Here is a 26,834-nt window from a genome sequence, read left to right as displayed (position 1 = left end):
TAACCTTGTTTACATTGCAGAAAAATGAGGCACGGGGTCCTCAGCTTCAGTATGGATAGCACGCCCCCACTATTGCTAGACTGGTGGAGGAGTCTTCCATCAAATGACCAAATGAATGAGTGGAAAGAGAGGGCCGCCAAAGCTAGCAAAAAGTTAGAATATCTAGAATACAGTCTGCTGGAATTGGAAGGAAAAGTGAGGAAGAGAGTCACCGACTGCCAGAACGCTGAAAGAAACGAAGGAAAACACATGGCAAAGGCATTTCTACTGGTGAACCTACGCGAACTAGAGGATTTGATCAACGAGAACATTAAACCTGAGGAAGGTCCTTCTTGGACCAAATAGATAGGAATTTACTTTTTCGCTTTATGAATGTAATAAGGCCAATGGCCATTAGTGACTTTTATTTCCTGTTTATTTAGTGTCGATTTGGTATTCGTCTTGTTTTTATCAATAAAATGAGGCATTTAGTACTTTAAGTTCTCAGAACCAATTTGTTGCTAGGCCTACCTCGGGCACAAAGAGGTTCCCAAATTAGGACACGTTTTGCATTCCCCACTATGTGTTTAAATACTGCAATGCTTTTTATAATCTCACTAACTTGATTACCTTTTTGTTTTTACTTTTGTTTTATCCCCCTCCCTAAAGGTTAGTTCGTGCACTCTAGCATCATCATCCTATTCCACGAGATCCAGGGGCCCTCCACCCACTCCTCCTCTTAGTCCTATAAGAAACAAGAACAAAGGAAAGATGGAAGATTCGAACAACACCGGGAAGGAGAATCCAACTTAACGGGTAGAAGCCACTAATGTCCATGGTACTCAGGTTCCTAAGGAGAACATGTCACAACTGGAACAGAAGTTGCTGAAATTCCAAGAAGAACTCGATCAGGTTTGGAATTTGGCGAGCCTGTCATTTTCCCTCAGCACCCCAGATATCAATTTCCTCATCCCCAACACTCAAAACCCTACACCTCCTCAAAACATCCCAAAGCAACACATTGTTCCCCCAAGACCCAGTGCAACACATGCCATATCCCAAACAACACCTCCATTTATATATCAGCCAACCCCAAATTACCAAGCACCTTCACCCTCATACCAAGATCCACCACCAACTTATCAATCACCTCCATCTCCTACATATCAATCTACTTCACCCAGATACTACCAACCCGCACATGTCTACACCTATAATGCTCAACCATCCCACTATCAGTCACCTCCTGTACGTCAAAATTTCCCTATACCTCGACCTAATTTTGATCACAGATCTCCAAAACAATATACAGCCATTGTCAAACCTATTGACCAGTTGTATGAGAGACTCAAAGCTACTGGTTATGTCACCCCCATCCCTGCTGCAACCCCCGAGAATCCTTCTCAGTGGGTTAACCCAAACAAATTGTTATGCCCCACAATATTACGTCAATATTACATCACACAGTATTATAATATGATGATGTTATGCTCTGCTGTAAAATGTTACGATAGTGTTACGTCCTACAGTAAAATATTACGGTGATGTCACGCTCTGCAGTATTATGTTACGATGATGTTGCACCCTATAGTATTGTGCATTGAAATTTGTTGTAAGGTAATCGACATCAATCCAAGGAAAAGATTTTTTGTAGATTATAAGGATTGTAAGTGATGAATAAATTCGTGAAGGTGAGAAGGGAAGCAAGTCGAATAAAATGAATTTTCATCCAAGTTTGGCATTTTGGGGTAAAATATAGCCCAAGCTAAAATACGCAGTATTTATGGACTAGTATCATATAACCACATGATCATAATAGTATGGGGTATAAGATATGTGAAAAGTGAGTAATATTTTATGTAAGTGAGAATAATTCTCAATTTTACGGGTAATTAATTAATAACCGGGTAACGGGATATTACCTAATTAATTGGAGATATATTTGGATAAGAGTAATCCTTTCCCCCTACTATAGCGTGGCAAACCCTCATTCCACATTATGACTCTTATACTATGAAGGAAAGGTGGCATATTTATGTGTAGTATGTAGCTTAGTCACTTTCATGTGGGGCCCAACCATTTAAAGCCTAAAAAGGGAAGCTTATCTCAAGATGTTACGGACGACATAAGACCAAGTGTTGCTGAAATTGGCAATAGCTTAAATTCAATATAACTCAAACTATGCACCAACAGAATCTCAAACAATATGAAGAAGTCCCTTTTTAAATTTCTTTTCAAAACAAAAGACTTCTTCATGGATTAGGATTTCAGTTGGCAAGCATCATTGCTTGCGTTTAAGTGTTGAAAAATGGTACAAGTATAACACGTTTCTTTTCCATAGTCTTCATTTTCCAATAAAGGGTATTAGCCATGTAATAACCCCACTTTCGGGACTAACTTTCTCGTCATCCATTAGAACAAAATAAGATGCGTGCCAAATTAATCTCAAAGTCTTTGACTATGGCTGGAATCTCACATAAGATTGATATAACAGGTATGTTAAGACTATTCCTTCTTTCTTTTGGCATGATCCATACGATACGAACGAAACGTGCAAATGCACAAATTCCATTAATGACTCTATTCATAGAAGTATTAGAGATATCTATGTTCTTGAATTTTCACGTGCCATAATATTTTATCATTTGTTCATGGGTCACAGAAAAATATGAAAGTTGAAAAGAATTTACATTATGATATTACTTAGAGGAAAAATGGTCTTATGACATTCTGAATGATTTTATTGACGTACTTTTCATGCATTGCATTCATGTGCATTGACCCATGACCAGATGGCGTTATATACGCATATATATGTAAATATATGTATATGGGATATGGAAAAAGATTACGGCGTTATATACGCACCACCACTTGATCAGCTGGTATATGATGATGATGTGGCCCATAATGGCTGAAATATGATTCAAACGGCGTTATATATGCATATATATATGTATGTACTCAAACGGCATTATATATGTATATATATGTATGCATATATATGTATATGGGATATGGGAATGGTTATGGCATTATATACATATCACCACCTGATTAGCTGGTATACGATGATGATTTTGCCTACAGTAGCCGATATGATATGATGGGATACCCTCAGAGGCTGATAATATTGTGAAACATGTACCTATACATGACATGACATTCATACGCATATGCATGAAACTAAAAGTAATTTATGAATTACAAAGTTATTCAGACTTACAGGTTGAGCCATGTACTCTATATTTCTTCCATGTCTTTTATGTACTTATTTATGTGCCTTGCATACTCGGTACATTATTTGTACTGACGTCCCTTTTGCTTGGGGATGCTGCGTTTCATGCCCGCAGGTCCCGATAGATAGCTCGAGAGCCCTCCAAGTAGGCTATCAGCTCAGCGGAAGATGTTGGTGCGCACCATTTGCTTCGGAGTTGCTTATTTGGTTAGTATGATTTAGACGTGTATTTTTTGGTTTGGCGGGAATCTATCCTGACCTTGATATAACAGGTATGTTAAGGCTATTCCTTCTTTCTTTTGGCATGATCCATACGATACGAACGAAGCGTGCAAATGCACAAATTTTATTAATGACTCTATTCATAGAAGTATCAGAGATATCTATATTTTTGAATTTTAACGTGCCATAATATTTTATCATCTGTTCATGGGTCTCAGAAAAATAAGAAAGTTGAAAAGAGTTTACTTTATGATATTACTCAGAGGAAAAATGGTCTTATGACATTCGGAATGATTTTATTGACGTACTTTTCATGCATTGCATTCACGTGCATTGACCCATGACCGGATGAAGTTATATATGCGTATATATGTAATATGGGAAAAGGTTACAATGTCATATATGCACTACCACCTGATCAGTTGGTATATGATAATGATGTTGCCCACAATGGCTGAAATATGATTCAAACGGTGTTATATACGCTTATATATGTATGTACTCAAACGGAGTTATATACGCGTATATATGTATGTATATATATGTATATGGGATATGGAAAAGGTTATGGCGTTATATACGCACCACCACCTGATCAGCTTGTATACGATGATGATTTTACCCATAGTGGCCGATATGATATGATGGGATGCCCTCAGAGGTTGATAATATTATGAAACATGTACCTATGCACGACATGACATTCATATGCATATGCATGACGCTAAAAGTAATTTATGATTTACAAAGTTATTCAGACTTACAGGTTGAGTCATGTACTCTATATTTCTTCCATGTCTTTTATGCACTTATTTATGTGCCTTACATACTCGGTAAATTATTCGTACTGACGTCCCTTTTGCCTGTGTCGCTGCGTTTCATGCCCGCAGGTCCATATAGACAGGTCGAGAGCCCTCCAAGTAGGCTATTAACTCAGCGAAAGATGTTGGTGCGCTTAATTTGCTTCGGAGTTGGTTATTTGGTTAGTATGATTTAGACGTGTATTATTTGGTATCGCGAGACTCTATCCCGACCTTTATGACATTTATGTACTCTTAGAGGCTTGTAGACATATGTCTTGTATGTGAAAGATTGTACGGCCTTGTCGGTCTATGTTTTGAGTTTATAAAAGATCATGTTGCCCTATTAGGCCCGTATGTCATATGTTTGTGATAATGTAATAAGAAAGATATGTACGTTGGTACTCGGTTGAGTAAGGTACCGGTTGCCCGTCGCGGCCCATTGATTTGGGTCGTGACAAAAGTGGTATCAGAGCAGTTCTATCTTAGGGAGTCTACAAGCCGTGTCTAGTAGAGTCTTGTGTATGGGTGTGTTGTGCAGCACACTTATAAGCAGGAGGCTACAGGGCATTTAAGACTGTCACTCTTTCTTCTTACTCTAGATCGTGTGGTAGAGCTCACTTATAAGAATTCAAGTCCTGAACTTCTATTTTTATTAGTAATAAGACGATGCCTACGTTCAGAAAGATGATCGATAAGAGATATAGTTGTGGAAGTGTTAAATTAGAGGAACTCGACTTTGTATTATGCTTACGATAAGTAAATATAAGGTCTTCAGCAGATCATGTGCGTATTGAAAGGTGTAAGCCTCTTGAAAAGGAGCCTTAAGGAAAGAATGCCTATCCACCTTTATGGTGAAAGACAATGAGAGATTAAGAAGATAAATACAAGTTTCAACAAGCAAAAGAAGCAAGATGAAGAAGGGTATGAGGTGTCCAGTTAATAAAGGTTAACAACGTTTATAATTGATGCAAATGAACATAAGCTTTTTGATTTATATTCTACAGTAACAGAGGTATGTACAATTGGTCACACCCATTTCAGTTATGCCCTGTGGGAGCTAATAGGTATAGTTAAGAGAAGGATGGGATATCAAGATCCGACTGGGGTTAGAGTAACCCAAATTGGTAAATGGATTACTTTCATTTGTTGGCATTTCCGAAGGGTATTACAAATGTGCCAATAGATCTTTTTGTGAGACATCTAGATTGTGCACCCTAGAATATTACGATTAGATATGAACACTAGCAGTTAGAAGATAGGAACTGAAAGCCTAGATGGGATAAATATTACCTTAATTGTGGCTCTCATCCCTAGTAAAGCGAGGGTGTTGAGCAACCCAAAGAGCCATTGGGTGGATCAAAGGGAAGGTAAAAGCGAAAGAATGTTGTATTGAAGTTTTCACAAGAAAGGGGATATGTATAAATATTAGCATAGTAATGAGAAGAGAGATAAGGAAATATTATGAATAATGTGTGATACATGGATAAAAACGATAGAGTGCTACAGAATCTATAGTCAAATGAAAGAAGAGATGAAAGGTGATGGGCTTTAAGACAACGAAAGAGTATAGGCCATAAGGTTATATCCTTATTTCGAGATATAAGTTCGTGACTCCAATGTGACAACCAGAGGGGAGAGTTAATCCCAGAGTAACAGAAATTAGTATGTACTGGTAAACAAGATAAACCAAATATGAATTAGGGACTGAATTATTGGAAAATACTTGGCATCAAGGGAATTTCAGATTTCGTTCAGGCGGTAATAGAATGGACCACAGAAGAAGATTCACGATGAATTTAGAGAATATTCATTCAGGGAGACGTTTCCCTAGAGCAAGCAATGTGAGAAAAGTTATGCTTAAGAGACTGTATGTGCCAGTTATGCTAAGTGTCACCCTCGCGAATAATGGAATTTGTCATCCTTGGTACAGAAGAATTAACGGAAGGCGAGTAAGGATCATTGATATTAAGAAATAATGCCAAAGATGAAGAGTTAAAACATCTATAGGTAGATCCTCGTGGCTTCAGATTTTAGTACACACCTAAAGGGGGAATATGGAGTAATGTGGCATTAAGCCAGAATTAAGTGCTTCTAGTGACTATGGAATGGTAAAGGAAGAATGCGATAAATGAAAGAGGAATGAGATGGCACTTATCCAAATCATACAGATACACTACGATTCAAGAATATTGTGCAAGCACGACGTCAAAGAGAGGAGGAAAAGGTTCCTGCCCGAGCTGTTATTAATAAATAAGGAGCCAGTGCGAGATGTAAGTTAAAATGAAGTATATAACCCAAGAAAGATTACGAGGAATATTGATATGAGAATGGGCCAAGAAGTAGTTAGTAATTGGTCAGGAATATCTCAGTTATGGCTAAACAGAAGGTTACAGACGAGTCATCAGATCATATAAGATAAACATAGTAGAACCCAACATGGAGAATTTAGCCTCGGAGAATATCATTATAATACTTGAGATATATTCAAACAAGAGTCGGGGTAGGTAAAGGTACCGTATGAGTGTTACGGGGATAAAAGAAAGTGCCACGGGAAAGGCAGTCAAAATATCAGTTCAGAAGCAACCATACAAGCACAAGGTCATGGAAGTAAGTAACTATAGATGATTATAGGCAAGTAAGGACATAAAAAAGGTCTGTAATAAGTTCATAGCTTTACAAGAGTCAAGGGTTCTCCCTATGTACTACAACGAAAGACTAGTTGAGGAGATAAGAAAGAAGGCTTCAACCTAGGCACAACGACCTAATGAGGAAATGATCGTGTAACAACAATCTCGCAACAACATTGTATGTATTCCAAAGGAAAGTAGCACCTACCGTGGCTAATGAACGGGAAGTAAAAGTTAAAGGTAACAATTGAGAACATACGAGTTGTATAAAAACTCTGGCAAGTGTGGGCAGTAAGATAATCTAAGTATGGACGCAACGAGGGGGCAGAAAGACCAGGAAAAGTAATAGCTTACGTTGAAAGAAAGCTAAGATGGAACAAAAGAATTATTTGATCAATGATCCAGAGTTAGTACGTTATGGATACACTCAAGATTTTGGAGCATTATCCAGGCAGCATATTTGTTGATAATCATACAGCCATAGAAGACTCCGGTATAAGTTAAAAGAAAGAATTAAGCCCAGGGCATAGACAAAGGATTGAATTGTTAGAAGATTGTATCATGGATATTTCATAACTCCCATGAAAGGCTAAGGTAATAACTGATACCATGAGCCACAGGTCGGAAGATAGCTTAAGCCTACATAAAGGCTGATCATAAGGAAGAAGAAACTAAAGAATTACATCACCTAAGTAAATCAGGAGTCTGATTATTGGACCTAGAAAAATTATAGAGGTTGTGCTAGAGAACATGACTGAATCACTCTTAATATCATATGTTCAAGAGAATAACACAACAACCATAATCTATAATGGCTCTACAAGGAAGACAGTTAAAAGAATTACCAGCCTCATAAGAAGTTATTACGAAATTCCCACCGGATTGTGTATGTAGCAGAGGTGCGAGTATTATAGTAGAGCTTCAAGTTATGGATGTGAATTACATCTAGGTGGAAGGGAGGTAATGAAGGAGATAAAAGATATGATATGAGATTTTAAGTAAGTAAGGTAAAAGTGAACAACGTACGAGATACTCAAATGCAGAATGTTATAAATAGTCCATACTTCGGATAGAAGGTTATAAGCATGCGGGAATGATAGCAGCATCGCCGGCGACATGTCTTCTAGCCTATGGTTTCTAAGAACTGAGAGATCCAGTTAAAAGAATAAAGAAAAGTTAGAGACGATGTGATGTCTTGCTTGACGTTCCAGAATAACAAAAGAAAATCTATGGTCAAGCAAGTTGAAGGAATGTTCATAAATGGATATGTATAGGTCGCAACCTAACGTATGGTAGAGCGACAAAGTTTTAAAGAAACATGAGTAAGTATGAGGAAAGGCAAGTGAAAAGGTGACGAGAATGGATAAGTCTTTGGATTAAGCCCATGAAAACAAGAAGAGCAGATAGTTTCTCTATGTTATAAAAAACTCACTATAGCCTTAATGAACTCAAAGAAGTCTAAGATTAATAGCATTTAGAAGGAATGAAATGCTGACCTGGTAATAAAATAAGGGTAAAATTGTGACAGATATAGGATGATGTTTGGGGCCTTCGATTGAATGAAGATTTAAAAAAAAAAGAGAAGGAGAAAAGATTTCGCTAGCGGCACGAAATTAGGATACCCGGATAAGGTGAATCACACTATGAAATACGATTATGGGAATCACTTCGAATATTCCTCAATACAGCGTAAGCCCTAGCGGTAATGTATTATGTAAGAAGTTTCAAGTCGTCAAGTAAAGGTTTATAGATCAACATTGAGGCGAATCAACAATGGTCAGATATAAGTTACAAAGTATGACATGATATTAGGCCATATTCGCAAGTTTTACAAAGTATCGAGCAAAAGACTTCAGTATACCTATAGAGGCCTAGAGAGGCATCTTATTAAGCCTTGTATATACAAGGTAAGTCCGATAGGTTGACTAAAAGGTAAAAGGAAAAAAGGAAAGATGAATCGCATAAGTGCACCTACAAAGCTAGGGTCATACATGCTGCATGACAGGAGGTAACAGAAGTTGCAAAATTAGGAAGATTTCGACCACAGGTCATGATATGAGAAAAAAGACATAAGGGGGGAATACCCTAGACTTTGGATTTATTCACAGAGCAACTGCTTAAATGGCCAGAAGAGTATTAAGGTATTCACAAGAGCTATAAGTTACAAAAATGCTAAGAGCATCAGACAACATTCGAGGACGAATGTTCCAATGGGGGGAATGATGTTACGCCCTGCAATATTATGTCAATATTACATCCCACAGTATTATATTACGGCCTTGCTATGCTCTGCAGTAAAATATCACGATGGTGTTACATCCTACAATAAAATATTACGGTGATATCACGCTCTGCAGTATTAAGTTACGACGATGTTGCACCCTGTAGTATTGTGCGTTGAAATTTGTTGTAAGTTAATCGATATCAGTCCAAGGAAAATATTATTTGGAGATTATAAAGATTGTAAGGGATGAATAAATTCGTGAAGGTAAGAAGGGAAGCAAGAAAAAATGAATTTTTGTCCAAGTTTGGCATTTTGGGGTAAAATATAGCCCGAGCTAAAATACACAGTATTTATGGACTAGTACAATGCAACCATATGACTATAATAGTCAGGTGTATAAGGTATGCAAAAAGTGAGTAATATTTTAAGTAAGTGGGAATAATTCCCAATTTTATGGGTAATTGATTAATTACCGGGTAACGGGACATTACCGAATTAATTAGAGATATATTTGGATAATAGTAATCCTTTCCCCCTACTATAATGTGGCAGCCCCTCAATACCACATTATGACTCTTATACTATGAAGGAAAGGTGGCATATTTACGTGTAGTATGTAGCTTAGTCATTATCATGTGGGGCCCGGCCATTTAAAGCCTAAAAAGGGAAGCTTATCTCAAGATGTTACGGACGACACAAGACCAAGTGTAGCTGAAATTGGAAATAGCTTAAATTCAATATAACTCAAACTATGCACCAACAAAATTCCAAACAATATGAAGAAGTCCCTTTTTAAATTTCTTTTATAAACAAAAGACTTTTTCATGGATTAGGATTTTAGTTGGCAAGCCTCATTGCTTGCGTTTAAGTGTTGAAAAAAGGTACAAGTATAACCTGTTTCTTTTCCATAGTCTTCATTTTCCAATAAAGGTTATTAGTCATGTAATAACCCCACTTTCAAGACTAACTTTCTCGTCATCCATTAGAACAAAATAAGATGCGTGCCAAGTTAATCTCAAAGTCTTTGACTATGGCTGGAATCTCACTTAAGATTGATATAACATGTATGTTAAGGCTATTCCTTCTTTCTTTTGGCATGATCCATACGATACGAACGAATCGTGCAAATGCACAAATTCCACTAATGACTCTATTCATAGAAGTATTAGAGATATCTATGTTCTTGAATTTTCACGTGCCATAATATTTTATCATTTTTTCATGGGTCTCAGAAAAATATGAAAGTTGAAAAAAGTTTACATTATGATATTACTTAGAGGAAAAATGGTCTTATGACATTCTGAATGATTTTATTGACGTACTTTTCATGCATTGCATTCATGTGCATTAACCCATGACCAGATGGCATTATATACACGTATATATGTAAATATATGTATATGGGATATGGGAAAATATTACGGCGTTATATACGTACCACCACTTGATCAGCTGGTATATGATGATGATGTTGCCCACAATAGCTGAAATATGATTCAAATGGCGTTATATACGCGTATATATATATATATGTATGTTCTCAAACGGCATTATATATGTATATATATATGTATGTATGTATATGTATATGGGATATGGGAATGGTTATGGCATTATATACATATCACCACCTGATCAGCTGGTATACGATGATGATTTTGCCCACAGTGGCCGATATGATATGATGGGATACCCTCAGAGGCTGATAATGTTGTGAAACATGTACCTATACATGACATGACATTCATACGGATATGCATGAAACTAAAAGTAATTTATGATTTACAAAGTTATTCAGACTTACAGGTTGAGCCATGTACTCTATATTTCTTCCATGTCTTTTATGTACTTATTTATGTGCCTTACATACTCGGTACATTATTTGTACTAACATCCCTTTTGCTTGGGGATGCTGCATTTCATGCCTGCAGGTCCCGATAGATAGCTCGAGAGCCCTCCAAGTAGGCTATCAGCTCAGCGGAAGATGTTGGTGCGCTCCATTTGCTTCGGAGTTGCTTATTTGGTTAGTATGATTTAGACATGTATTTTTTGGTTTGGCGGGAATCTATCCTGACATTTATGTACTCTTAGAGGCTTGTAGACATATGTCTTGTACGTGAAAGATTGTACGGCCTTGTCGGTCTATGTTTTGAGTTTATAAAAGATCAGGTTACCCTATTAGGCCCGTATGTCATGTGTATATGATAATGTAATAAGAAAGATATGTTACATTGGTACTCGGTTGAGTAAGGTACCAGGTGCCCATCGCGGCCCATCGGTTTGGGTCGTGACACAAATCCTGTGCATACCACTCTAGTGTGAAAGGGCACATCATCGATGAGTGCCGCTCCTTGAAGGACAAGATACAGTCCTTGATTGATAACAACATTATTGGGGCAAAGGAACCCCATTCAAATGTCCGCAACAACCCTCTGCCAGACCATAAGGGTGGAGGTATCCACATGATTGAAATAGAAGATGACTGGGATCCTGAGGGATCAATCGGGTTGATCGTAGAAGGCGATGACCCAAAGAAGGCAATAGTTACTCTCAATCCCATAATAGTCAGGATTCAACCATCTGAGGACACTGAGGTAAATATGTTTCTTCCCATTGAGTTTGAAGCAACATCATCTGCAAAGACACCAGCACCAATTAAGGATGAATTCATGTCTCCGGCAATGCAGTTGCACCATTTGAGGTTGCAGTTTTGCCACCCAAGGAACATGCTCCGTTCGGGGTGAGGATATCCACACCGATCCCAGTGGCAATGTCGACCATGACATCGTTCCATACAAAGGTTGTACCTTAGGACTATACAGCCGAAGCGAGAAGGAAAGGCAAGGTCAGGTTTGAAGAGACTATTGCAGCGCAGGGTATGACGAGAACTCTTAGAGTCTATACACTGAACATCTAGCTGAGTCAAGCAAGCAAGCCTCCAACCGGCCACCCATCATTGAGACAGGTCTAGACGACCTTTGGAGGAAAATACAGGCCAAGGAGTATTCGGTCATCGACCAGTTAAATAAGACGCCAGCACAAATCTCCATCCTCTCCTTGCTGCAAAACTCCGAGGCACACAAGAATGCTCTGTTAAAGGTGCTGAGTGAAGCATACGTACCAAGCAACATCACTGGCGGGTAAATGGCTAACATGGTAAGACAATTGTTGGAAAGCCATAAAATCACCTTTCATGAGGACGAGCTGCCACCTAAAGGGTTAGGGCACAACAAGGCACTGCACATCACTGTGCAATGCGAAGACTATTTCATCACCAGAATCCTGATCGATGGAGTTTCCAGTCTCAATATTTGTCCGTTGGTAACACTAAAGAAGTTGGGTAAAGGACTACACGAGATAAAAGATGGAACTATCAATGTGAAAGCCTTCGATGGTTCTCAGAGGTCCACCATTTGTGAGATTGTTCTATGTTTGCAAATGGGACCAACATGGTTCGACGTCGATTTCCAGGTGATAGATGTGCCAACATCTTACAATTTACTACTGGGATGGCCCTAGATTCATGTCGTTGGGGCCATAGCATCAACGCTACATCAGGCAGTAAAATTTGAATGGAATCACTAGGAAGTAATCATTCACGGCGACGGTAGCAACCCTATATACAGTCGCCAGACCATTCCGGCAATCGAGGGAAGAAGGAAGCTGGGTGGAGAGACTTACTACCACATTAAACGGGTCAATGCTATAGATAAAGACAAGTGGTAGGATAACGAAATCGAGAGCATATTGAATTGGAGTAGGTATGAGCCCGGCAAAGGGCTCGGCAAGAACCTCCAGGGAATCTCTAAGCCCATAAAACTCAAGAAGCATGACACTACTTTTGGTCTGGGATATGATTACACCTGGGAAGAATTCAACAACTGGTCTCCACCATGGCGCAGTCCTTACTATCCACTGGAGCAGCCAATACCGCATCTGGAGCAGACTTTCCTACAGGCTGACATTATTTATGGGTCAGATAAAGAAGAAGCACTTGCAGTGGTAAAGAATTTGTTCCTAAAAGACAATGACATGGATTGTTGTGTTGTTCTCGAGGAGGAGGGAGAGGAAGGCCCTTCCATACAGGCTGTAAGCAGAGGAGCACGCCTCAATAACTGTACCATCAGGACAACCAGAGCCCGACGAGCCTCGGGGTAGCAAGGCTAAAACAAGCATCATGCACCATTTTTATTTACTAAATGATTTTCTTTTCGCATTTTCAATTCCCGCAATATGATCTTCAATGTTAAAAATAGGTATGCAATTTATCAAAGCATTTTGAGTTTTCTTATCTTCTCTCATTACATTAATTATACAACATTACTATTACTTATCTTGATGAACCAATGAGTGTGTCATGCAATGAGGCAACGTAATAAACGGACAAAGATTCAGATGAGGATGACATACCTGACGAGATTGTCAAAGAAGTTGAGAATTTTGAAAATAGGCCTAACTCCAACCTGGACGAGTCCGAACTTTAACCTGGGAGATATAGAAAACATCAAGGAAACATCAATTAGCGTTCACCCATCGCCATCATAAAAGAAAGAATACACAGAATTTCGAAAGGAATATGAGGACATATTCACCTGGCCATATGATGACATGACTTGTCTGAGTACGTCTATTATGGCTCACAAACTGCCTACAGATCCGACATGTCCACCGGTAAAACAAAAGCTCAAAAAGTTCAAGCCTGATATGAGTTTGAAAATTAAGGAATAAGTTACCAAGCAGGTCAAAGCTAAGGTTCTCAAGGTAGTAGAATACCCAACATGGTTAGTAAACATCGTGTTGGTGCCAAATAAGGATGGGAAGGTCAGAGCCTGTGTCGACTACCAGGATCTCAATGGTCCAGTCAGAAAGAGGACTTCCCTTTGCCAAATATACACATCCTGATTGACAATTGCGCCAAGTATGAACTGCATTCATTTGTATATTGTTTCACTAATTATCATCAGATCCGGATGGATGAAGAAGATGCTGAGAAAATGGCTTTCATTACACCGTGGGGAATGTACTGTTACAAGATGATGTCGTTCGGCTTGAAGAATGTAGGGTCCACCTATATGAGGGCCATGACTACCATTTTCCATGATATGATACACAAGGAGATAGAGGTATATGTAGATGATGTTATTATCAAGTCCAAGAAGGCCACTGATCACATGGAAGATCTGAGGAAGTTCTTCAATAGACTGTGGAGGTACAACCTGAAACTGAACCCCACAAAGTGCGCATTTGGGATTCCTGCTGGAAGATTACTTGGGTTTATTGCGAGTCACCGAGGAAAAGAACTGGATCCATCAAAAGTCAAATCCATTCAAGAACTACCACCGCCAAAGAACAAGAAGGATGTGATGCGTTTCTTGGGAAGGTTCAACTACATCAGTCGATTCATAGCATAGTCTACAGTTATTTGTGAGCCGATCTTTAAGATGTTGAAGAAGGACGCCGCTACCAAATGGACCGATGACTGCCAAAGGGCCTTCAACAGAATCAAGGAGTACCTGTCAACACCACCAGTCTTAGTCCTGCCCGAGCCAGGTAGACCTTTACTACTCTACCTTGCAGTGTTGGATTGAGCTTTCGGTTGTGTTCTGGGATAGCATGATGAAACAGGGAGGAAGGAGCAGGCCATTTATTACCTCAGTAAGAACTTCACCCCATACAAGGCCGGGTATTCTTTATTGGAACGCACCTGTTGTGCTTTGACCTGGGTAGCTCAGAAGCTGAGGCATTACTTTTGTTCCTATACTACATATCTCATATCAAGGATGGATACTTTGAAGTACATCTTTCAGAAGCCCATGCCCACTGGCAAGCTAGCCAAGTGGAAAATCCTGTTAAGTGAGTTTGACATTGTTTATGTAACTCAGAATGCGATCAAGGGACAAGCACTGGCAGACCACCTTGCTAAGAATCTTGTGGATGGAGAATACGAACCCCTAAAAAAGTATTTTCTTGGTGAAGAGGTATCATTTATAGGAGAAGACATTGCAGAATCCTATGACGGTTAGAGAATGTTTTTCAATGGGGCAGCAAATTTCAAGGGAGTTGGCATAGGAGCAGTCCTAGTATCAGAAACCGGTCAGTATTATCCGGTGTCTACCAAACTCATGTTCTCGTGTACCAACAATATGGCCGAGTATGAAGCATGCATCCTAGGGTTCAAAATGGTCGTTGACATGAATGTTCAAGAGCTTCTAATAATTGGAGATTCAGACTTGCTTATACATCAGGTACAAGAAGAATGGGCAACCAAGAACTCCAAGATACTCCTGTATGTGCATCATGTACAGGAATTGAGAAAGAGGTTCACAAAGACGGAGTTCCAACATGTTCCTAGAGTCAAGAATGAGTTCGTCGATGCATTGGCTACCCTGTCATCTATGATACAATATCCAGACAAAAAATTCATCGATCCCATTCCAATAAAGATCTATGATCAGCCAACTTACTGTGCCCATGTTAAAGAAGAAGCAGACGAAAACCCTTGGTTTCATGATATCAAGGAATATTTTGCAAAAAGAGAGTACCCAGAGCTTGCAAATCATACTCAGAAACGCACACTTCGGATATTGTCCAACAACTTCCTTCATAGCGGAGGAGTCTTGTATAGGAGGACTCTCGATTTGGGATTAGTAAGGTGTGTCGACGCAAAAGAAGCATCCAATCTACTAGAGGAAATTCATGTTGGGACCTATGGTCCAAATATGAACGGTTTTGTCTTAGCAAAGAAGATACTTCGGGCTGGTTACTTTTGGATGACTATGGAAACAGACTGCATCTAGTATGTCCGAAAATGCCACCGCTATCAGATACATGCAGACATGATAAAGGTACCTCCAAATGAGCTTAATGCAACAAGCTCACCATGGTCGTTCGCCACTTGGGGGATGGATGTTATTGGACCGATTGAGCTTGCCGCTTCCAATGGACATAGGTTTATCCTAGTAGCCATCGACTATTTCACCAAATGGGTCGAAGTAGCATCTTACATAGCAGTAACTACGAAAGTCGTGGCAGATTTTGTCCGCGACCGCATTGTTTGTCAATTCGGAATTCCAGAGTCAATCATTACTGATAATTGCTCCAACCTCAACAGCGACTTGATGAAAGATATGTGTGAAACTTTTTAAATCGGATACAAGAATTCCACAGCCTACAGGCCTCAAATGAATGGAGCAATAGAAGTCGCCAACAAGAATATCAAGAAGATATTGAGGAAAATGATAAAGAAGCATAAATAATGGCACGAAAAATTATCATTTGCTCTATTGGGGTATCGCACCACAGTTCGCACATCAACCGGGGCAACCCTCTATATGCTGGTTTATGGTATAGAGGCTGTCATTCCCGCTGAGGTAGAAATTCCTTCCCTAAGGATCATACAAGAAACTGAGCTCGACGACGCAGAGTGGATAAAAAGTCGTTATGAACAAGTAGCCCTTATAGACGAAAAGAGAATGAATGCAGTTTGCCATGGTCAACTTTATCAGAACAGAATGTCCAGAGCCTTCCACAAAAGAGTCAAGCCAAGTCAATTCACACCGGGGCAACTGGTGTTAAAGAAAAATTTTCCGCATCAATATAAAGCCAAAGGGAAATTCTCTCCCAACTGTCAGGGTTCATACATGGTTCACTAAGTTCTGACAGGAGGATCCCTCATACTTGCAGAAATGGACAGAGTAGTCTGGCCAAAGCCGATTAATTCAGATGTAGTCAAGCGCTACTATGTGTAATCTTTATGCTTGCCTTATATGATATAAATTGAACTACACCTGACCTGATTCCCGTTTAAGAGGGGATACGTAGGCAGGCCTATGGGTTCGGTCACAATTCAATAAAATATTCATTTCCCCTGCAATTAGAAACTGGGGCAGAATTTTGAGGAGGACCCTCAAAATTCAGAAGTAATTTCAACCGATCGTCGCAAGCAATAGTCAAAAGCGTCAACCCATTAAACTGGGGCAAAATTTTGAGGAAAACCCTCAAAATTCTGTAGCAAGAGAGGTTGCAATGTCTATAACCACATCACAGTCGTCGGTTCATCTAAAACCATTTTTTATTATACATTTGTGTCATACTTTTACAAAAAAAATAAAAAATAAAAAAAAAATCATGTGCATGTTTATTATCAAAACTGCTTTGTTTAGCAACGCTACCCCAATGATATATACCGTATCACTAGATCAAAGCCGAGCAAGTCAAGCAACGCCAGCGGGGATACACACTAACCTTCCCGCCTTACAAAACTCACGATTTTTCTTTGGATGCATGCACTAGGATTGCAAAATCATTAGACATACTGTACGCCCATGAGTACGACTCTCTGAACCGTTGCACTTGCCAACATTTGCTATCAGTACACAAGTAATGCTCCGTAGTCACAATGCTTCCAGTGATCACAATGCTGCAATCTGCTACCAGCTAAGAAAATATGATATCATTTGTATTTTACTTCTTGCATAAGGCTACCATTCTGCCTTCCGAGGTTAAGCTCTACCTCCATCTGCATTTGCATTTCTGCATAAGGCTACCTTTCTGCCTTTCGAGACTAAACGATGTCTCCATCTGCATTTGCATTACTGCATAAGGCTACCTTTCTGTCTTCCGAGACTAAATGTTGTCTCTATCTGTATTTGCATTTCTACATAAGGATACCTTTCTGCCTTCCGAGACTAAATGTTGTCTCCATCTGCATTTGCATTTCTGCATAAGGCTACATTTTTGCCTTCCGAGACTAAACGTTGTCTCTATTTACATTTGCATTTATGTACTATTCTGCCTTCCAATCCACATAAGGCTACTGTTCTGCCTCCTGATGTTAAACTCTACCTCTCTCTGCATTTGCATCTTGCATAAGGCTATCATTTTGCCTTCCGAGGCTAAGCTCTACCTCCCGTCTTCTTCGAAACTAAGCACTATCCCAAGCACTATTTACTTCGCTTTCCTTACAGGCTAAGTTTTGCCCTTCAAATCGCAAGGCTAAGCTCTGTTTTGTCTGCATCATGCTACTGCATACTTCATGGGCTGAAATATCGCCAACTCATCCGAAGGCGTCATCGTTGGAAGGCACCATCTTCATAGCCTGAGAACACCATGTCATGGCCTGAGGATCCCTTTCAATCTTTTGCATATCATTATTAAAAGGCTTCATGGTTCGGAGGCACCATCCTCATAGCCCGAGAGCATCATTTCATGGTCTGCGAATCCTTTATCATATGCTTCTTGGCCCGGGACGTCATGGTCTAAGGACGTCATCCTAACCATCCAAAGACAACATTCATTGTCCGACGGGAATTTGCATCATGTTTAAATTTATGAACAGAATACGCTTGTAGTGTTTCATTGCAGGTGAACCGGCGAGCAACGGTCATCCCGGCAGGAGCAATCCCGCTCCAGTTCCCGCAGACATATCAAACCTTAACCATTCCCACAAGCCGTCCACTCACCCTGCCCTGGATCTTGCGTCCGTTCTTGAAAAAGTCTCCATCGGCATACTCCACCAACGGACCCTGAACTACGTACGACCTGATTCCTATAAAACCAGGGATATGTAGGCAGCTCAAAATCAAGGGTGCGGCCTAAACCTCTTCAAACCGTTTCGCTCGGTCAAAATTGGCCATCATATCTTTACCCCATAACTCTTTCATCCTTCACGGGTAAAGAGGGGCAGCTGTTGATACCCAATTTTTCCCTATATATTTTTTAATCTGCAAAATATCTTCAAAATAGCGTATATATAAGCATATCCAAATGTTTTATTACTTTTTCATAAGTTTTGAAGGTTTTTAAATCAATCTATTTCCCTTTTTCAACTGTAAAATCTCAACAATTATTTCCAAAATTATTATTTTTGATAATTCATTTATTGTATTCTCATATTTATGCCAAAAGATGTCTAAGGTAATTTTTACATATTTTTACAATTTTATTTGTTATTTTTTAAAGCTTATTGCATATAATTGCAATATTAGCCTTTTTAATATTTAATTGTGTTTTATATTCATAAAATTGAGCCCTATATTTTTAAATTGTCATTTACATGTTGTGAATCATTTTAGTGCTTTCAATTTATTCTCAAAAATTTATTTACTATTTTTTGTAATTTAAAAAGGGGAAATTTGGCTATTTAAATAATAGCCCAATTGTATTTCAATTTTAGCCTAAACTTAACCCCAAATTAAACATAATTTCCCGAACCCAAACCCGGATTCCCCACCTACCCTTTTAATCTAGGCCGTTGATTATTCAGATCAACGGCCACCGTTTACCCTTCCTAAAATAAACCTAAACGACACCTTACCCTAATTCATTTCTCACAAAACACCGCCCTTGAATCCCTCTTCTCTCAATTTTCTCTGCAGCCTCACATGAACCCTAGCCGCCCCACCCAAATCCACCTCAATCCCAACCTAATCCATGGCCTCACATGGCCAATTGAGATGTATACCGGCCTCCTACATCTTCTGGTGGCCCGTTTGTGTGATTTCATGGACAAACCTCGAGGAAATCTGGTCCAGTCCTTACTCAACTTCCATTCATGTCCTTTCTCCGGCCATCCCTAGTCTTTCTCCAGCCAGCCATGGCCGTTCAAGTCAGATCCTTGAATTTTCTAGTTAGATTGGTAACTTTCAAGGTCTTTCTCACCTTTTCTAGGTTCTCTGAAACCCTAGCTCTAAGGTCTTTTGATTTTCTTTCAGATCTATCCTAGATCTGTGCTTATTACGAACTTCTTAGGTGTTTTCTTGAGGGTTCTTCGATTTTCTTTCAAAATGACTCTTCATTTTTTTCAACGATTAGGGTTTCTCTTAACTTCTTTTAAAGATCTATTATATTATTTTTAATGTTATTTATGATTTTACTATGTTCAAACGACTTGCTTATGCTTTCCTTCTACTTGATTCAGCATATTGAAAACCCTAGATCATTTTTGGTCCTATCCGAGTTCTGAAATTGTTCTTGTTTGTTTGAATGTCTACTTGTTCGATTAAGCTCTTTGTTTCTGACTCTCTTTTCCTTGTTTGACTTATCTGATTCTGAGTTCTTATCATCTCTTAAACTCGACTACTGTCGAAGCCCTAATTTCTTAAAAGAGTTTTCCTCGCTTGCTACTATAAGTCTGAAGTTCTTTACATGTTTCTAACTCTCTTACTTGTTACTATGTTCTTCTTCACTTTTGATTCTATGTGACTACTTGACCTACTTGACTACTGTACTTCGAATAGGTCTTTTTTACTACTGAATCCTAGCTTACCCCTACTGCTACTGTATTTTTGTGTTGCTTCTTTTTGTCAACATGTTTGACCTTGCATGCATGTTCATTCATTGCTATTTATATGTTGAGGTGCAAAATCATAAGCCTTTCTAGATTGATTATGACTCCCTCAATGTTGAGACTGAATGCAAAAGATTCCCTTACAAACCCTAATTTTTTTACTCATTTGTTTAAATTAATTTATTTCTTTCCTTTACTGTGATGTTTGATCTTACTGAATACTTTCCCAAAATTAAGCATAGTTTTTGTACTTAGACTCAGTCATTTCCTTCATTCTTTTACTTTCCCCTTATATGGCAAGAATCAATCTGTCTCAAACTGATTTCTTTGCCTAATTAACCACGTTAGTATCTGTTAAGCTATGATTCCTTAATTAAAGGGAATCACTTGTGTTAATTGATTCTTATTGTGATTATTTTCATGTTTGTGTTAAGACTTTACTTATTACCTTATTCTTCACTCGTTTTCAAAACTATAAATACCCTACTCTCTTCTTTCAATGTCAAGAACAATTTGAGTTCAGAACACACACTTACACTCAAAAACTCTCTCTTTCTTTACTGCTACTTGTTCTACTGCTTTGTCTAGCCGGCTGAAAGCCAAGGCTAGACTATGGAATCTTGCTTGCTTTACCTTTCTGTGCCTTTTTTCTCTACTGGTATGTCCTAGTTAATTTTTAAGCCTCAACAACAATATGCTTCTTTTGTTGTTTCATTTTCTTATTCTTCTCTATTTCTATTTACAGTTCTGCAGTCAAGTTACATTATTAGCATGCTGCAATATGCTCCCTTTTAATTTAGATTAATGCTTCCCCTATGTGTGTTTTAAAGCATACTCTGTCTTATGAACCCGAAACCCCCACATCCCCTCTATGTGTTTGTGTTCCTTTGGCTGGTTTGTACCATAAACTATTGTTGCACATGACCAAACCAGACCCCTATTGGGATCATATAATGTATCCCCAAAATCCCTTGCCCCCTTTGAACGACTACTGATTCTGTGTGGTTTTGAGTTGTGTGTACTACAAACTGATTTCAATCACCTCTGCCTCTAATTGCTTTAAAAAAATTGGACTGTCAATCCAGCTTTTTTAAATAAATCTTTTCCAACTATGTTTTGCACATCCACTATATTTTTAGAACCTAGGTTCTGCCCCTCTTGTGTGAGCCTTGCCTTGGGACCCGTGAGCTCCCTCTAAACTTGGACACATAAGGGCTGGCCCTTCCACACTACACTCATTTCTATCTGGCTATTCAAACCTGGGTGTAAGCACTGCCCGGGATCTCATGAGGTCTTTAGGGAACTTGGACACACCCAGGTAGGAGAAAGGCTTTGAAATATTGGTTGAAGTGGTTCATTATATAACTCAGAGAGGAAGTCAAGATCAGGCTTCCTTTGGTTGTAGTTCTTATCTCTGCACTTCATTTTGTAATTCAATCACTTGGGCTGTAATAATTTGTAAACAGTTATGGGGTGATTAGTGAAAAGGGTGGGTAGTTGTATGTTGTGGGGTAAATTGGGTAGATAACATGCCTATAGGGCCTATTTTAATTCCAAATGTGGCCTGTTAGATATCATGTCTATAGGATCTGCTCTGGTTTAAAATAAATTCTGCATGCTTCACTTTCACACAATTAGAAACCATGCCTATAGGATTTAAAGTATTTGAATAAAATGCAATTTTCATTACAGTATGTATCCAAAATCGTTTCCCTTAGAGATCATGCCTATAAGGTCTAAAATCAGTTTAGTGAAAAATCAGTTTGACTCGTGCCTGTCTGAATCAGATTAAATAACCTACTCTTTTCGTGTTAATCCATATCATTAGAAATCATGCCTATAGGATCTAAATCACCTATTTAAAATTAATCACTTCTTTACTGCATCAATATAGATATCATGCTCATGGGACATCGTTGTTACGCCTAGGCTAGCCTTAGGTAACTACTTAAATAAAACTGGAACTGCCTTTGTTAATTACAAACTGCTATAACCAGTAGGCAGGCCTGATTTAGACTTTTTTTTTGAGTTCTATAATGAATCTGTTTCTGACTCAAACTCTACTTTAGGATATTTGAAAACTCATACCTTAATTGTGTTTAAGTCATGCTGTTTATATGCATTGTTTGCGGAGGTATACATAAGCCCTCTAATTGTTTATATGTTCCCCCTTCAAAATGCAGTCCTACGTGTTTTTGTATGTCGCCTTAGACTTTTACCTTTAAACCTAAGAGTCAGCCTAAAACCCTCCCTTTTATAGGAATAGTAGTCCTAAACTCCTCCGGGACTGATAGGAATAGGATGGGTAATAGCATGCAATAGAGGTCGAGACCAATCCGCCCTTTAATACCTTAACGCGGTGAGAACGGTAGCTATGAATATGAAGACCGGTGCACTAAAACACGTGTATCCCCTCTTCTGAGGAGTGTCATACCGGGTATTGCATTGAGGTGATTCATATTATAAACAAACCTAGGACCCCCTTTTATTTTTACAAGCATGTTTAGTCAATAACTCTTTCAAACCTTGCCTTTCAATAATTTTTTTAAACGCTTGTATGTTTAACTTAAATCCCCTCTTACTTGAGCGTTACTTGTTTACTTGCTAATTGCACAAATTCACAAAAACTATCTGGCTGGGAACGACACTAGTGTATCCTAAGGGGTACCTAACACCTTCCCCTTAGGATAATTTATAGCCCTTACCCAATCTCTGGTTATCAAACATAGTTGCAAATGAACTCTATAGGTGTCCTAATGCGCCTCAAACCATTAGGTGGCGACTCTTGAAAATACCCAATTCCCAAAGAGGAAATGAGTCATTACACCCCGTGAATGTCAAAACCCGAAAACTCCTCTCCATTTGTAAGGGGGAAAAGGGGGCGCGACTAGCACCGTGTGCGCATTGAAGGAGGCCAAGAGGCAGTATGCGAAAACCTGCAAGAGCAATGTGTGTGTTACATCATGGCACCCCATAGCCGTGGCCGATTGCAAGAACATCAAAAAAGGAAGAAATTCAAGTTCGTTTCTGATCGTTTCTTACCACTTTCTTTTAATGAAATGTGGAGACTATCTGTATGCAGCAAAATCGGGGGATTGATTTCCCCGTCATTAGGTCGCCTCGTAGGCATGCTTCTTGAGGATCGAAGTCAAGGTCGAGACCCACCCTCAGGAGCCATCGGGTACCGGCCTCGGTGGGCATTGCGTACTAATGGTTATAGTATGGGAGAGGGGAGTTCCCAAGATGAACGGACAGCACTGACAAAGCCTGGTATCGCGTCTGGCCGTCCCATCTCCATACCTTTATAATGAATGCACTCTTATACCATGTTTGGATATCCCCTCCTATATAAGGGGTATCCTTGGCACTTTGTAAACTTTGTTGCTCCAACTATTCTACACAAGATCAATAACAATTCTCTCTCTCTTTTCTCTCTAACATATATTATCGACGCTATCGTTATGGCTTACTACTTTCATACTTGTTCTTTATTTATTGCTTGATATCGGCTATAGAGAGCCTCCTTTAATTATATTCTAACTGTTAGTACCTTCCCGGTTACCCCCGACAGCTCTAGCCGGAGCTTAGGCATTGACCTCGAGGCCCCTCATTGGTCAGTTCGAGGCCCGAATAGCTAGCCCCTCGGTTTGAGTATAACTCTATGTTAGCTCGCATTTCATCCTTTATTTTCACATATCTAGCATCAACCGCTTAATCAACTTGCATAAAAATAGATCACGTATTTTTAGAATCCCATCAACAAATTTAATTGTTATAACCATTTTCACGGTAAATAATTTCACATTTATTTAATTACCTAAGGGTTGCCTAGCATGGGTCTGTATGCAGTCATAATCTGAGAATTATTCAAACAACTTGAAGTTATTTAGTACTATAGGCATGCTGATCTAAGTGATTAATATTACAAAACTGATTTTATGCACGTTTACCTTGGACATGATATCTATGTGCTGGACTGTTTTAAACATTTTTATAGACAGTTGTTTATTCAATACAACGTAGACATGGTTTAGAGCCAATGCAAACAAAGTCCTAAATCAGGATTTCTATTGCACATAGAGATGATCATTTTTTTATTAAGCAGTTTAATGACATGATTTCCAGGTGATAATAACTTATGCAGAGTCGAAGAAAAAAATGATGAACTCATAACATGTTTGTAATATGCAAAATATAAACGTGAGTGTCCTAAGGCGGGTTTTCTAATGCAAATATTATAGACTTATGACATGATTTGATGCACATAACATAGCATATGGGCCTAAAGCATGATTTCTATCACAATATCAACCTAAGGGCATGGTTTCTACTGCAGATCACATATGTAAACCTAAAGCATGATCTCTACCCAGTTTCCACAAAATCATGTATGAACTCCACCCTTTTTACTCATTGCCCCAATATCTTTTTACAAATAATATTATTACAGACCAGGATCAAATGAATTACATAAGTAAATGAAACTATACTATAGGGATCCTAAATTAGGCCCAAAATAAACTTGGGAATGGCAGGCCTTCAACAGAGTATCAGAAACCAAAGATCTCACCATCAGTAATGTATGCCTTGGTGTGTCAGAGTTCCCTAAGGACCTCAAGGATCCGGGCAGTGCTCACACCAAGACCATTTCACAAATAGGGTTTTGTTATGTGCAGTGTGGAAGGGCCAGCCATGCTATCTCAGAGTTCAGAGAGATCTCGAGGATCCCTAAGCAGTACACATACCAGAGGGGAAGAACTTAATGATCTAGGAGTAAGGTGATAGTGCTTGACATAAAACAGTGTTGAAGTAAACTTCAAGAGTGAAAGAGGTTTTCAGGAATAGACACAATTTTATAAAGAATACTAATAGTGAAAATAGCTTAAAATCAATTCTGAGAAGAGCAATCACAATCATTCAGCAATCAATTTTCCAAATAGGGGTCAAGGGGTTGGAACATAGAGTTCAAACATACAACATGGTCTAGGGGAACATCTGGAGCAACAACTGTATAGAATAAATAGGAGTCTAATAGCTTAGAGACTTAACAACCAGTCATGATAAGAAGCACATAGTCATGTTGAATACAAAGTATGTGTTCATTAGGATCAAACAAGTATACTAGACAACTAAATTATTAACATGATTACATCAATTAAAGAAGGTAAAGAGGGGCTGAATAACATGCTGTTAGAATATCAAACAATCAAGTGAGACTTAGGCATGTTGACTACATTTAACAAGAGAAGACAGAATTTAAACATGCTGACTAAAGCAGTAAATATGGAAACAATTGAGTAACTAGAATAAGCATAAATGTATAGACATGGAACACATAGAGTTGAATTTCAGAATTTAACTAGAGACATACCAGTTAAATAAGAGAATGCAGAATGTAAAAAATAGGGCAGTTCCAATATCTAGCCTTGGCTTTCAGCCGGCCAGACCAATAGTCAGCACAAGTAGCAAAGAAAGAAAAGAGAGTTAGAATGTATGTGTATGTATTCTGAACAGTGTTCGTGTCCTTGAGAGGTAGAATAAGAGGGTATATATAACACTTAAGTGGTGAATCAAAATGAGGTAAAAGGATCACATTTCAATCAATTAGGAGCAATTAATCAGTCAGAGAATCAATTCCCACATAGGAGTCTAGAATTGACCCCTTAATTGGGGAGGGGGGAAATCAATTAACGGCTACACCAGGGGGTCCAATTAAGGTAAGGACTCAAAAACATTCCATGTAAGGAGTTTGTAGAAGTCCCAAAACCATACTAATAACCAATTTAAGGTAACTCTGATCCATTAAGGTCACAAATAAAGAAACATATGAAATTTCAGCACACGCTGATTTTAACAGGATATTTAATAAGAATTAATCAGTAAAATCTTTAAAGAATACTGATTTTATAGGAAAGAATTATTTAGATTCCCTAAAATAGAAATCAATTAATCAAAAGAAAATCCCAATGATGCTGGAACTAACAGGAAAATCACTCAAATCCCTAAATAGAATTAGTGAGTGCAATTGATTCACAGAAATCAACATAATATAAGAAATCAGTGTAGCCATTAGAAAAATCTAGGGTTCGAGCATGTATACAAAGATTATCCAAATATGTAAACAGATTAAACATTGAATGTAGAAAACCCTCTTGAAGAGAGTTTGGAAAGAACCTTAATCTGAAAACACTTAAGGTTGATTGACAGTATAGAAGTCAAATGATCCTCAAAGAAGACAAACATGGAAACTTGAAAGTACTTTAATCATATAGAGATTTGAACAACAGAAATAAGAGAAATCAAAAACCTAAAGTAGCGTAGTGCTAAATCGGTTAGTAGTAAATAAGTAAAAGAACCTTAAAGAACAAACATGGGAATTTGAAAATACTTCAGATACACAGAGGTTCGGCCAACAAACAACAAAAAAACCAAATCGTAATATAACAAAGTGCTC

The sequence above is a fragment of the Nicotiana tabacum genome, chromosome 11 (assembly GCF_000715075.1).
Source record: "Nicotiana tabacum cultivar K326 chromosome 11, ASM71507v2, whole genome shotgun sequence".
Classification (NCBI taxonomy): Eukaryota; Viridiplantae; Streptophyta; class Magnoliopsida; order Solanales; family Solanaceae; genus Nicotiana; species Nicotiana tabacum.
Note: the sequence above shows the minus strand (reverse complement) of the source record.